Source organism: Phacochoerus africanus, chromosome 12 (assembly GCF_016906955.1).
Source record: "Phacochoerus africanus isolate WHEZ1 chromosome 12, ROS_Pafr_v1, whole genome shotgun sequence".
NCBI classification, from domain to species: Eukaryota; Metazoa; Chordata; class Mammalia; order Artiodactyla; family Suidae; genus Phacochoerus; species Phacochoerus africanus.
The window spans coordinates 27,396,729-27,412,676 of NC_062555.1; the positions used below are offsets into that span (position 1 = coordinate 27,396,729).

Sequence of the window (15,948 nt, forward strand, 5' to 3'; positions counted from 1 at the left end):
ATATGGATATGGGACTGGCAATGGCTGGAAAGAATAAATGACCTGAAATGTGGGTAACAGTTTGGAAAAACAAATTACTTTCCCATGTCCTGCACAACTGTTCAATGTTATTCTCAACTAAATAACCCTCTAAAGATAAATTGGCCATAATAAAGTACATGATAATCCTGAAATTTTTTGCAAGAAGTATAAAAAGCCCAGTAATATAGGAGGAGGTTGTTAGGGAGAGGAAAACCTAAATAAATATAATGTTTGAAACTCATGGAATAAGTTTACTCTCTCTGTTTATCTATCTCCTCCATGTGTTACTGTATTTCTAACCATATACTTAGTGGTTAAGGGTTCCGGTGCTGTAGCAAAGCTATTTAAAATCAATGATACCAACTGTTACTATATAACAGATGAAATTGCTTGCAATGGCCTCAGAGCTGAATATTATTTAAGAGTGCAGTTTATTAAAGAATTTTATTAATGGATGTTAGAAGATATTTCAGATTAGTGCCAAGATGAGAAATCTACTACAGTGAAAACTATATGGGGGATGTGGTATTTATTTCTCTGGCTTGCCCACTGTTTCTCAACTTTGCTATGATTCTGGGCCCAGAGGTCTCACGTACAACTTCTCTATTGACTCTTATGGATTATGCTCTTTTCAAATTTATCCTGTAGCCCCTGCTGCTTGTTGAATGCAGAGCTCTGGGTCTTTTAGAGTTCTGTGTGCTTCTATTTGTGGTGAAATTTGAAGATAGGAAATTTTTTTGAGATTTTGAGATATGTTATTGCATCATCCTGCTATGAAATAACTGAGGAATTCTTTTTTTTTTGTATAATGATTTTTTCCATTATAGCTGGTTTAGTGTTCTGTCAATTTTCTACTGTACAGCATGGTTACCCAGTTACACATACACGTATACATTCTTTTTTCTCACATTATCAGGCTCCATCATAAGTGACTAGACATAGTTCCCAGTGCTACACAGCAGGATCTCATTGCTAATCCATTCCAAAGGCAATAGTCTGCATCTATTAACCCCAAGCTCCCAATCCATCACACTCCCTCCCCGTCCCCCTTGGCAACCACAAGTCTGTTCTCCAAGTCCATGATTTTCTTTTCTGTGGAAAGTTTCACTTGTGCTGTATATTAGATACCAGGTATGAGTAATATCATATGGCATTTGTCTTTCTCTTTCTGACTTACTTCTCTCAGTATGAGAGTCTCCAGTTCCATCCATGTTGCTGCAAATGGCATTATTTTGTTCTTTTTTGTGGCTGAGTAGTATTCCATTGTGTATATATACCACATCTTCCTAATCCAATCATCTGTCAATGGACATGTGGGTTGTTTCCATGTCTTGGCTATTGTGAATAGTGCTGCAATGAACATGCGGATGTATGTGTCTTTTTTAAGGAAAGTTCTGTCTGGATATGTGCCCAAGAGTGGGATTGCTAGGTCATATAGTTCTATGCATAGTTTTCTAAGGTACCTCCATACTGTTCTCCATAGTGGTTGTACCAGCTTACATTCCCACCAACAGTGCAGGAGGGTTCCCTTTTCTCTACATCCCCTCCAGCATGTGTTATTGATACTCTACATAGAAAAAAAGGTGCAGCTCCTTGATAGAATATCAAACTTTCTTATTGCTTTCACTCAATTGTCTGAAATTTATCTTGCCCAGTTTTCTTACTTCCATTGGGGTTATTTCCCTCTTATTATAAACCAATGAATTTTATTTACTGTAACTTTTTTGAATCTAGTTTTTATTCTCATGACCATTTCTATCTCTTTGTGCTTTTATTGTCCTTTACTTCTTGCATGGAATGGCTTCTGATTTAATCACTTGTCCTAAATCCACACCTATTCCTTATAAAAAGGCACAAGCAATGCCTATGCTATGTCTTCTAATAAAGATATGCTTAAACATTTCTATGTGAAATGAATTATTTTATTTTAAATTCATTTCTTTTTATTTTTTCCATTATTTTTGAGTTGGCCACTCCATTAAATTTCTGTCTAATTGAGCCTGGAGATAATTTATATAATCTATACATTTTATGCAGGGAGAGGAGAGAAAGCAGTGTTATAAAATATTTCATCTAGGAGTTCCTGTTGTGGTTAAGAACACAACATAGTGTCCATGAGGATGCAGGTTCAATCCTTGGCCTTGCTCAGTGGGTTAAGGATCCAGGCATTGTCACGAGCTGTGGGGTAGGTTGCAGATAAGTCTCAGATCCAGGGAGTTCCCGTTATGGCGCAGTGGTTAACGAATCCAACTAGGAACCATGAGGTTGTGGGTTCGATCCCTGCCTTTGCTCAGTGGGTTAACGATCCGGCGTTGCCGTGAGCTGTGGTGTAGGTTGCAGATGCAGCTCGGATCCTGCATTGCTGTGGCTCTGGCATAGGCCGGCGGCTACAGCTTTGATTAGACCCCTAGCCTGGGAACCTCCATATGCTGCGGAAGCGGCCCAAGAAATGACAAAAAGACAAAAAAAAAAAAAAAGATAAGGCTCAGATCCAGTGTTGCTATGGCTGTGGTATAGGCCATCACTGCAGCTCCAATTCAACCCCTGACCCAGAATCTTATATGCTACAGGTGTTTCCCTAAAAACAAACAAACAAATAAACAAAAAACTTCATCTAATAGCAAGCATAAAATCCAATATGAATGAGATCTACTGATGAATGGCATTTTAGCCATATCATTAGATCAGATCCCTGGGGAAATGTCATAGCCAGAAAAGAGAATGGCACCGTTCTGTGGCACCTGCACCTTCACACACAAATCTGGGGTCAAAGAAGAAGACCACCAAAAGTGATGGCGAGGAACAGGCAGTGAGAGAGAGAAAAAACAGGTTGTAACAGTTCATGGAAGCCAAGGGAAAGGGACATCCCAAAGAGGAGACCGGGCTTGCTTTGTTAAAGGTTGCTCTGAAGTCAAAGATCAAGGGACAAGAGTCTTTAGGATGTGGCAAGATGGCAGCTTTTGATGACATTGAGAGCAGTTTCCATGAAAATGGGGGGGGGGTTGCGGGGTGCAGCTTGCAGTCATTTGAACTGTTAACTGGAGGAAGAATCTAATCTTACAACGAAAATAAACATCACATCTAGTGAGAATTTCAAAACAGGAGAAGAACTTTCTAAGATGTATGGTGGGAAAAAAAAATGAGTAGCTGAATGGTCTGGTTTTTTATTATATATTTAGCTTATAAAACAGAATATGTCTGCTCTATAGGTTAACTAAGATTTTTAAGAATTCTGGCAAACTAGGCAAAATATTAAAATGGATAACTCGGGATTGAGATGAGAAAAAAAAAGTCCCTGGCCCATAGAAGGCACTCAATGTGTTTTCAAGTGAATGGACAGATTATTTATAAATGATTGATGTAGTATTATTCTTTGGAAAGGAGGTAAATCCTGAGTCTATAAAGTCTCCCCTTATTTTTATTCTTCAAAGAACAAGTAGGTACTTGATGAATATTTGATTAGCCATCTAAGTATACTTCATAGCTTAAATATCAAAACATTGGCTAGAAAACCATGTGTCTACTTGAAAGTGGAAGTGGAAAAAATATATCCAAGGGCATTTGTTTGGAAGCACTTCACTAACATTTTGTGCAAAGTATTTTCATTTCTTGTTCAAGATAAAATTGTTATGTATATATACAATAGAAATTTTATATAATATTAAAATTATATAAACTAATAGCAGTATAGAATTCCACATGTTTTACATATATATATATAGGTAAGAGCAACTCTACAATTCCAGTAGTATTTTTGCCCAAACTGATTTACTCTTTAGGCAGAATAACTCACAGTACAATAATAAAAGTTGTCTTTCCTGGCAAAGCATATACTCTGTTGATCATCACAGCGCAGCCTCAGGGAGAATGGCTTTTTATGACACCTGTGTGCGTGGAGTTATTTTAAGATGTAAAGTCAGGTCAGCTTGGAAGGTGGAGGCTTAGCTGAAAATTGATTGGAAGTGGGAGATCCTCCAGAGGCTTCTGTCAACAAGCAAAGTAATTGGGGACAATAATTCAAAAGTTAACTTACTGGGGGGGGGGGGGTGTCACTTTGTAAAATAGTTAATTAAATCTACGTGAATAGAAATGTTTTCCTAAATGGTAATATTGGAATATATATATTCACAAGGTTTATCAGTGGAAAGGCTTTAGTTAGGTGATCACACTGAAACACGTGCTGATTTCAAATTGTTTGCACTGTTTATCTTGGCCTCACCATAATATTTATTGCTGGCTGAGGTCTGTTGGGGTGGCAGTGGTGCTGAAAATTGAACTGGATTCTTGGTTCTGATGAAATTGAATACCACATTCCCATGAGAAGATCTTTAACATGTATTGCACTAAAGGTCCTTCGAGCAAAATCACAGAACCAGTTTCCTATTCTCTGCACCCTCCCAGGAATTCTCCATATGGAAATGACTGATTAATTTTCAAGGGAAAGTTGACTTAATACTGTTTTTGTGTTAGTCCAATGGACTTGTTCAAGGGATGCTTATTTTTATGAAGAAGACTATAAACTCAACCATAAGGGAAAAATTTCTTCAATGACTGCTTTGAAAAATGATGATGAAAAATAATTTTCATAATGTAGTAACAGTAGTTCTTGCCCAGCTTTGTGGAGATCCTATAATAATTCGATTTTATTCTTTGCTAAAGTTGCTACTCTTAAGAGCATTCCTGAAAATGTGTATTATCTCTTTTAATGCTGGCATTTCACGTCTCTTTCCCCATCCAAAGGATCACAGACACACCATCCATCACTAGACTTTCCCTTAAAAGTCCTGTCTGTCTCTTTATCTCTTTACCTCTCCCCCCACCCTCTTTCTAAAGAATACTATACACTCTGCCACATAATGTATTACATCTTGGAAATTTCTTAATTTCAAGATCTCACGTAACTGCAAATGAGTTAGTTCCCTTCTTCAGCCATTTTTGAAGTTCAATTTTCTGCAGTTTAAGTTGGTGGATAATGAGGAATAGCTGTATTTATGAACACTCTGGAGAATATAATCCATTCTGTTGAGAATGCTAAATTATTTATAAATGTAGTCTAGAAAATTTATTGATTTTTTTTCTGTAAATAATCAATTGTTCTGGCATAGAGCATATTACCCACTGTCCCATATGCCGCTGTTCACGGTTTACATTTAGATTTTCAAGTTCAGCTCTCAGGGATTACTTTTGGCTTCCCATGTTTAAGGAAGCAATGATTTTTTTTTTTTCTACAAGTAAAAATAAAAATTTGGTCGTCATTCAGTTTGTGATTTTCCTAACCTCTACTGTTTTCACAAAATATAATTATCCTCCAACATAATACTTGGAAAACCCTATAAAGCATCTGCTCATTTGATAGACGAGAAAATTAAGTTCCTGACAGGTGGCGTGGCTTCTTCAAGATCTTAAAGCTGGTCAATAGAAAGAGAATTTCTCAAAATAAATTTTCAAAAAAGAAGTATGTTTCATCAAGGGATTTAAAAATTCCTATGAGTTTAATGAAACAAAAACACTTAAAGCAAAATGAAAGTCATTTCATTGTAGATGCATAAACTATTTAGGAAAAAAATCATTATTATTTTAAACATATACACACATATATGTATGGCTCGAAATTTATTATTATTATTATAATGATTTTTATTTTATATTTCAATTAAAAGTTTCAACATTCTTTTCTCTCTAACATTTTACAGATGCAGTAGTTCAGTTGTGCTCTACAATATGCCTTCAGCTACTTCTATAGCAGAATTATTACATAACAATCCTTACTCCAACTGTGATCGGTGGATGATCTTTGAATATTTGTACTACACTTGGAAAATACATTTCTACTGAGTTGCCATGTCACACAGGACAACGGTGATGGGGTCTAGCTGAAAGTCAGAATAGCACTTCAGTGAATTTGCTGCTGGCCATGAAAAAGTAGCCTTAAATTAAATCAACCAACTCTTAGTCTTACTGTGAATCAAGAAGAAAATTCTTCTATGGATGCTCCCAGCTTAATTTAGTCTAAAAAAGAACACATTTCTAGGCACTATCTGTATTATAAATTCTCATTGCTACCTCTTTATTCCCAGCTAACATGTAAATCATTTCGTTCTATGACTGAAATAGATACTTTAGTCTAAAATATTTCTAGTCTTGCTAGAGTATTTCAGAAATGCTCTTAAATGTAGAATTTCATAGACCACTAACAAAGCTATGATTTAATCTTTAATAATGGTGCATCATAAATTGAATTCATCTGGTTGTTGGGTGGCTCAGTGCATGCTTATATAGGTTTAGTATTCACTGAGTATCTATGTGAATTTTATTAAGCAAATGATCTCTGGAATGCAGAGTAGTGTCCATTATGGAAGCGACATAAATTTGATAGCTACACAGACTAAGAGCAGAATCAGCCAAGAAATATATGTAGGGAGCTTTGAACCACTTTTTGAAATAAAAGGTTAGCGTTTTTCAGTTTCATTCCCAACTGGAAAATGTTAATGTATTAAGTTCAATGGACAACGTCTGAATAAAGTAATAGCAAGCTAAGCTACAGATGTGTTTTAAACAATCGACAGTTTGCAAGAAAAACAGGAAACAGTAAAGCTGCTGTCCTGCTGACGTGTGCCGCTTTTTTTACAAACAGGAAAGGTTATAATCAGTTTATTTGAACTGTCTTCTAGGTAAGACTATGCCTCTTAACTGCCTCATTCCCAGTTTGACTCAAAAGAAGACATTGTTCTGCCCCCCCCGACCCTGAATCTTCCACATTCCACCAATTCTATGGTTCCATTTATTGAATTTCCACAACTCTTGATTATTTCTGTTGTCTAGATCTCAAATATTTTACTTATTTACTACTTAGACCCTGGAAAATACATTGAAAGCCACTCAAAACACACAAACAAAACCTGCATTCTTCGGTGGCACTTAATCCTTAGTTGGCTATATAGACTACCTCTTGCAAGTCTCGTCTTTTTGTAAAAGCCTAAAAAATAAACTTTAAAACTCCCTTGCCATTTAAAAAAAAATTGCATTTACACCTTTATTAATAGCCGAAACCAACTGAATGCTAGACCCTATATCAAATTGCCTGTTTCTAATCTTGGTTTTGCTTATTCCATCCTTTGGAGACGATTAGCAGAAGTGATTAGCCCATGCACTTTTATCTTTCTAGTTCGGGGCATGGTGTAGCTGAATGAGATTAGTCATTCTATCAGCCTCTCTTCACATCAAGAGTACCTGGTGAGAATTAACTTTGTATTTGAATAGTTAACATTTTAACCATTTCTGGGAAATACTGATTGAAAATGTTGCTAGGCATCCCCACATATCAAGTGTGCAAGGTAATAAATGACTTATCTTTGGATGGTTTGATTTCTAATCAGAGAGATTAAAATGTGTGGAAGGTTAAACATGTTTATAATTAAAATATTAACTATAGGAAGATGGAAATATATCTTTTATATTTGTGCTCCTTCTGTCTTTTATATTTCTTACTGATACATCACATTGAAAAGTCATCCTCAAAAGGGGGTAGCTTAGAGGACCTTAGAAAGGCCATCTCTTGGAGTTCCCGTCGTGGCGCAGTGGTTAACGAATCCGACTAGGAACCATGAGGTTGCGGGTTCGGTCCCTGCCCTTGCTCAGTGGGTTAAGGATCCGGCGTTGCCGTGAGCTGTGGTGTAGGTTGCAGACGCGGCTTGGATCCCGCGTTGCTGTGGCCCTGGCGTAGGCCGGTGGCTACAGCTCCGATTCGACCCCTAGCCTGGGAACCTCCATATGCCGCGGGAGCGGCCCAAGAAATAGCAAAAAGACAAAAAAGACAAAAAAAAAAAAAAAGAAAGGCCATCTCTCATGCTGCATGCTGCATTGCTACACTTGCAGACTTGGTCATTAGTTCCAAATGTGACTAAGATGTTACAAGCTTAGCCAACAATGTCTAGGAGTTAGATAGGACTCCAGTAATCAGCCTTCTGTCCAACTCAGAATGCCCATTCTGAACAAAAGGGTATTTATTCTCTGTGCATACATTGAATACATTTATCTCAGCTTTCACAGAAGAACGTTGAGAATATTTGGTAGTCATAATTGTACCCAATCAAACAATTTATTTATGGTTGAACATTCCTGATTCTTCCAAGCTTTTCTCTATGACAATTTTTTCTAGGATATCTTCATTCTAGTCATAACTTCGGCAGATAAATGATAGTTCAAAATTAAGTTTCAAAGTCCTTTTGAAGAGAATATGGTGTAGACAAGCACAAGGGTGGTTATTTTCCTCTAGCTATGGAATATAGCTTTTCTTTTAATTGAAAAATATTTGAATTGGATTTTGTTTCATTAATGCCCCTATTGCATGAAAAGCATGGCTCCTAAAACATGTAATTCCCATTTTGGCAGGACACTCACATCCTTTGATGTCATGTCATCCCAGATGTGTATTCCCATGCCACTCGCTCAAAGGAATGTATTGAAAGTGTGGAATGGTAAAGATCATCCATTTTATTTAAAATTTTTTTTTTCCACCCCATTGAACATTTGAATGAGATTCCAATAAATGTCTGAGTGCCTGCTCCTTATTGAATGTGACCTCCTGAGAAGCTGTCATTGAAACAATGCACTCATTTCTACAACAAAATCAAAATGCTTCATGGAAACGTGATCCTCCCACTTTAATGAGATATCTTCTGTCTCTTTTCTACATCTGTCCAAGAGAAATCTATCTTCCTCCTACTCCCCCAGCCCCCGAAAACAGAACTTGTAAACACCTAGTGCTCCTCAGGGCCCCTTTTAAATGATCACTCCAACATAAGGAAAAGGGGGGACACTCCCTTTTTTCCAGTGTGCTTTTTCTGAATCTCCATTTCCAGATCCTACACCATCTTTCCTAGCTCATGATCTGCACAGTACGTGTCTTCACACCTCGTCAATCCTTCTTGCTTCCCTGTCTGTCCACTGACATTCATTTCGGATGTTAATTATACATGTTAAATGCCTAGCTGAGGGGTAATGATGATGGATTAAAACAATGCCATTTATCTTCCTGCCAAAAATCACACTAAAGCAAAAGTCAAGGGATTTTTAATGTGGGAGCATATAAGAACAAAGATGATGGGACTAGAGGCAATTTCAACTATATTTTGGAAGCTAGAAACCACCTGGGCTGATAGTAACTGACTTAGCAATTTGGAAAAACTGAATCCTAAATCTGTGATGGAAAAGCCAAGAAACAATCTAATTTATACTAGAGGATGCCCCTCAAAGATTATGACTGTGGTATTAGTTTTCTGTAGAAGTAAGGATAAAAAGAGGATAATTGGGTGAAAACTTTTTTTTTTTTTATGGCTGCACCTGCAACATATGGAAGTTCCTAGGCTAGGTGTTGGATTGAGCTTGCGGCAACACCAGATCCTCAATCCACTGAGTGAGGCTAGGGATCAAACTTGCATCCTCAGGGAGACTACATCAGGTTCTTAACGCACTGAGCCACAACGGGAACTCCTAGTTGAAGTTAAAACAGCATGGCTATTAGAATGGCTAAAATGAAAAATACAGATAGCACCAAATGTTGACAAGGATGTGGAATACATAATAGTACCATCAATCTGGAAAACTGTTTTGAGAGTTTCTTAGAAGCATGCGTAGATCTTTATGCAAAAGAAATGAAAACACGTGTCCACATTAAGACGTGGGCCTGAATATTTACAGCAGCTCTATTCATAATGGCCAAAACTTAGAAACAGCTCAAGTGTCCATGAGTAGGAGAATGGATCAACCAAAGGAGGAATATTTGCGCCATGGAATCTATTATAATAAAAGGAGCAAACGACTATAAATGTAAGAACATGACATGTCTCAAAATCACTATGCTGAAAGAAAGAGCAGGAGGCAAAGACTACAAACCATATCTCATGTATATAGATCCTGGGGTAAGCACAAGAGGGGTCAACTGCAAAAGGCCAGGAGGAATCTTTTCTGAATGATGGATATATTATGTCTCTTAACTGTGTTTGTGTGATCATGGGTGAATGCAACCATCCAAACTCATCAGACTGCCCATTTTACACAGACAGGTTGATTGTATGTTGTTATTCCTCAATAAAATTGATAAGTAGAAGAGGTAGTTTTAGAAAGGAGTTCTTTTGTGGTGCAGTAGGTTAAGGATCTGGCGTTGTCACTGCAGCAGCTCTGGTCACTACTGTGGCTCAGGTTCGATCCCTGGCCCAGGAACTTCCGCATGGTGGGCCAAGAAAAGGAAAAAAAAAAAGGGATAGAGAAACAATTAATGAACCTCATATCGTCTCGATCATTGCATGTTGCCAAATGACTTCTTTGCTTTTGTTTCAGCAAAATGCTGGAGGAAAGGAAGATAGAAGGTCTCTGGCTGGAGGAGATTGTTTGCATAGAAAGAATATGCAAACATGTACAATACTGAGTAGTAGTGCCCTAGCTTTCCCTGCAGTTTAGCTTCCAGGATGACAGAAGCCAGGTGGGAAGATCTCTATATGGAGAAACAACATGAATAGGTGTTTAGATTTTCCCCCAAGGAAGTGGCATAACCTACAGTGAAGATCACCACAGCCAGCCTCCTCAAGCTCAATGTCCCAGTCAGTTTTTAAATGTCCCGCTTTTATTTTTATGTATATTAATTGTATTTATTAGTGCATAGTTTAACTGTTGAATTATATTTGACCTGCAATAGCTTATGAGCTTCAGATATACACAGTAATTTGATATTTTTACAGACATTCAAGAATCATTAGCCATTTATAAAAAGCTTCCAACTTAAAAGTTAGAATTCAAAATAAACAAAGAAAAGAAAAAAAAAAGTTTGGAAACAGAGACGATGCCTGGAAAAAGATTGCAATCTTTTATTTAGATCCTTAGAGAAATATGATTTTTTTCATGAAAAAAAAGAACAAGATGCTCCTAAAAGTCAAGAAAGATTCTACAGAAATCTTAAAAAGTTGAGGAAATATGAAATAAAAATAAAGCAGAGTGAATATGAAATGAATAAACAAAAAGAGAGGGGAAATTAAGGGGAAAAAAAAAAAGAAGAAAAGGAGAGGACTGGTTGAGGAGGTACAGCATTCCAGGAAGAAAAGTGCAAGAAAGAAAGAATAACAAAAACTGAAGGGAGAAAACCATCAATTAAATAATCCCTGCATATTTCTCACAACTGAAGGACATGGGTCACCAGAATGAAAGCTGCTCCCCAGCCGCTTAGCAAAACAGATGAAAAATTGACCCCCATCAAGGCTCATCAACGTGAAATCTTAGAACCCTGGTGGCAAAGATAAGCCTCTACAAGGTTTCCCAGGGAGGGGAAAATCTTAATGGGTCGCATGAAAAGAATCAGGAATTAGAAAGGCTTCAGGCTGCTTAAGAACCACTCTGAGAATGGGAGACAATGGAGCAATGTCTACAAGATTCTCAGAGGAAATTATTTCAGACCTGAGGCTTGATACCCAGCCAAACCATAAATCAAAGGTGACGGAAGCAACACTCGATGTCGCCAAGATAATCTATCTTGCACCCTTTCTCAAGAAGATACTGTACGACCTGCTTCATTAAAGCAAGGGTATGCACAGAGGCATTGGATAGAGGCAAAAAGGAGTGGTGGGGGGGAGTTGGGGGTCAGGATAAAGTGGAAATTCCACAGAAATGACCATACGCCAGGCAGCAAGGAAAATCAGCCCAGAATGGGGCAGGTCAGAAGTCCTCAGAACAGACACAGTCACTGCAAAAAAAATATATATATATACACATACATATTTGCTTTTCAGGGCCACACCCGTGGCATATGGAAGTTCCCAGGCTAGGAGTCGAATCGCAGCAACAGCTACCAGCCTACACCCCAGACACAATAATGCAGGATCCGAGCTGCGTCCGTGACCTACACGGCAGCTTATGGCAACACTGGATCCTTGACCCACTGAGCAATGCTGGGGATTGAACCCACATCCTCATGGATCCTCGTCGGGTTCGTTAACCGCTGAGCCACAACGGGAACTCACACAAATTTTATTCTTTAACTGATGAGGACTAAGAGGAGATTTTGACAATTGGGAGAGAGTTTGGATTTGTATTAGCGTTAAGCACATGAAAAAAAAAAAATACACATCCAAAAGTAGGACAACTATTAACTCCAGAGGATGAAACATTTTACTAAGAAAGGAAAATATTTTAGTGTACAATATGGAGCAGAATAGCATTTGCTTATTCAGAATTATATAAACATGGATCTAATCAAAATTATATAAACTATATTAGGAGGATGGGAGAAGATTTTGTGTGTGGTAGGGGGAGTGTATATTTACGGTAAGAGCAGAGGGCATGAAAGCGAAAGACAGCTAAAGCCTCTCTTTTCTGGAGTTGAAAAGAAATAGATAATACCTAAAAGAGAACATAAAATCAAGGAGTAGCAAAAGAATCCTCTACTTAAGGTATGAAAGCAAACACCTAAACCATCAGCTGATAGAGGTGGAAATGGTTGCCTCTACAGGCTGGTAAACTGGAGAAAGAGGACACGAAGATTATTGTCTATTTTGGTGTGAGCCTTAAAGAACGTCTTGACGTTTCTGGCTTTGCCTTTGCATATGGACATTTGATAGAAATTAAAACCAATTTTTTTTTTTTAAACCAAAGCTTGTATCCCAGCTTCAGGACTTCTCCACCATGTAAATGTTTAATGCCTTTCATCTCTACTCGATTTAAGCCACAGATTATCATATACGCCCACTATTTACTTGGTCATCAGGTGTGAAAAATTGTATTGTCCAAGTTTTGATTTTTAGATCTAAATCCAAAATCAACCCTCTAGCTTTTTTTTTAATATGTCTAATTTTTTAATTAGAGAATATCAGAAAGTAATCTAAATAAATGTCAAGAACCATCAGAATGTTTTCAAACACCAAAGGTTCAGGGAGAACAATACATGCAGGTAATATTGCCTGGTTCCACAAGACTCAACTAAAATAAACAACAGCACATTGCATAACATATTTCATATTTCATATCATATTTATATTATATTTAAATATTTTGCAATTCCTTTATTAACAATACCAGAAATTTTTGGTCCATTTATGATACTTTCTTTTTACTGTTTTTTTTTTTAGTACTCAAATGAATTTATCACATCTGTAGTTATATAATGATTATAACAATCCACTAACAACCCTCTAGCTTTTAATCATATACTACATCCAAATATCTGGACTTCTCTGCATTACGATTAATAGCTCTTTCTTCCTGTTAATACTTCCCTATTACCTATCCTTCAGAGTTTTCTGCTTTTTCTCAACCCCTTCATCACCCTAAAACTACATGTGTAACCATTCATTGTTGCTTCTATACCAGTCAAGATGCCTCAGCCACTTGGATTTTTCTCGGTATAAACCTCTAACTCCGTCATAGGTACATCCTTGACAAGTTCTAAAAGATCTTCGGAAAAGAATGGACTCCTTTACTAAATTCTGTCAATTACCAATTCTATCCAGAATTGCTCACCCATGGCTTTATCAATTCAGTTAATAATTTTAATTTCTTGATTTGTCATTTTCAGTTGATAATCTGTCAACTTTTCTCCTTTCTCTATAAAAGCATCTTTTAAGGTTTCATCATTTTCTAGCCAATAAAACATCCCTGACATCTCCATTTTTAACCAGGTTAGTTTGTTTTGCATGTGTGGTGGGAGAATTCGAATAGGCTATGCCCCCCAACCCCAGGGTGCCGGGTCCCTGGGGCACACACATCTTGTCTCAGTTATTCCATCCATCACTAATCCAGGTACTTCTGTGAAGGGGTTGCAATGATGAGTGATGATGCAGCTATGTGTCTTACTCAGCTGAATCTAAGATAAGGAGATTATAGGGGTGGTTGTGGGCACTAAACTCATCACAGGGCTCCTTTAAGAGCGGACAGTTTCCTCCAACTGCTTGTAGAAAAGTAAGTCAGAGATTCGAAGCAGTTTGTTTGGAGATGGAGAAGGCTACATGGCCAGGAGTGCAGGTGGCCTCTTGAAGCTTGGAGCAAGATGTGTCAACAGCCAGCAAAGAAATCAGGGCATCAGGCAGGAACTGCATTCAGCCAAAAACAAGATGAGAACTTGCTGATGAGAACTCAGGCCCTGGAAACCTTGATGTCAGCTTTCTGATACCCTGAGCAGGGAACCAAGGCATCATGCTCAACTTCTGATCTACAAAGATGTGAGCTCATGGATGGGCATGGCTTTGAGCTCCTCAGTTTGTGATCATTTCTTAAACAGCAGTAAAAAATAAATACTGACTGTAAAACAGTATTTTCCCTAGTTTATTGAAATTTAGTCCATCAGCTGTCTCCCTGTTTTGTGTCTGAATACTTAAATGCTATTTCTCTCTCCATGACCTCCTTTCTTTTCTCTCCAGCTTGTGTTTTGATTGAAATCAATGAAATCAGTAAGGTCATCTTGGCATCCTATTCTATTCTGTCTCCTACTTTTACTACAGAGCTTCTTACAAAAATAGACTATACTCCAAGTCCATGATTTTCTTTTCTGTGGAAAGGTTCATTTGTGCTGTATATTAGATTCAGATATAAGAGATATCATATGGTATTTGTCTATTTCTTTTTGACTTCTGGGTAGCACTGGAAACTATGTCTAGTCATTTATGATGGAGCATGATAACGTGAGAAAAAAGAATGTATACATGTAGGTGTAACTGGGTCACCATGCTGTACAGCTGGAAAAAAAAAATTAATGGGGGAATAAAAATAAAATAAAATAAAATAAAAGAAGAAAAAGAAAGAGACACTATCAACATTTTCTCCGTAATTCTGAAGACAGATCCAGGGTCCTGAGGAGCGTGAGCTGTATTTTAACTGGCAAACCCTATTTTTCTTCACTCTGTCCATTTCTTGACAGTATTAATGCCTGGCTGGCGTCTTTCGTCATCTTACCCGACACAATGCTCTCTCCACTTCTGTTGACATGGACTTTTAAATCCAGCAAACAACCTTTCAAAAACAAGGACCAAATAGAAAGTCCCTGCTGTGGAGCAATGGGTGTAGGATCCAACTGCAGTGGCTTGGGTCGCTAGAGATGCAGGTTTGATCCCTGGCCTGGCTCAGTGGGTTAAGGATCTGGTGTTACTACAGCTGTGAGGTAGGTCACAACTCTGGCTCGGATTCGATCCCTGGCCCAGAAACTTCCATGTGCCCTACATGCAACCAAAAACAACAACAGCAAAATACACCTGGGGACACTGGACATTCAGTAACATGTATTTTCTTTCTTGAACATATAAAACTATATATACACACACACACACACACACACACATAATATATATATGTATAAAGTTAGTGGATGGTAAATTTCAGCCTTGAAATTTTTCCCAATTGAGCCTTCTCATACTATAAAACTGTATCTGGGGAGCTCCCTGGTGGTCTAGTGGTGAGGGCTCAGCACTTTCACTGCTGTGGCCCAGGTTCAATCCCTGGTCTGGGAACTGGGATCCACATCAAGATGCTGCATGCAATGGCCAAAAATAAAAATAAATAAATAACAATATTTTTTTAAAAGAAAGAAAATTATATCTTATTCACTTTTATCCAACTCTCCACTCACAATCTGTGTTCAGTTTAAATGTAAAACCTAATACCAACTTTATTTACTTAATTTTTGTAGTGATGTTGTGTTGAACTAATTCTACTTTTTTATATGTATCTTCCCAGTGATCAAGTGCTCAATTCTGTATATAAGATGTTGACCACTGTGATTTTTTTTTAAAATTATCATGATCTGGATTAGATAGTCCAGAAATAAAATGTATCCCCATTTAGACTTCCTCATGTACCAAACCAGCAAAACTCAAACAAAACATATCGTCTTTACATAAACAGGATTTTCATTATTGTTCTGCTGTCAAATTTCCATCCGTTCTTCAACACAAC

At 37.6% G+C, this 15,948-nt stretch overlaps 1 non-coding gene across 1 annotated transcript; it reads left to right on the forward strand.

Moving 5' to 3' along the window:
* The first annotated feature begins 15,431 nt into the window (after positions 1-15,431).
* TRNAE-UUC (transfer RNA glutamic acid (anticodon UUC)) lies at positions 15,432-15,503 on the forward strand. Its single transcript has one exon. It is a non-coding gene; the product is annotated as a tRNA-Glu (tRNA).
* The last annotated feature ends 445 nt before the right edge of the window (positions 15,504-15,948 follow it).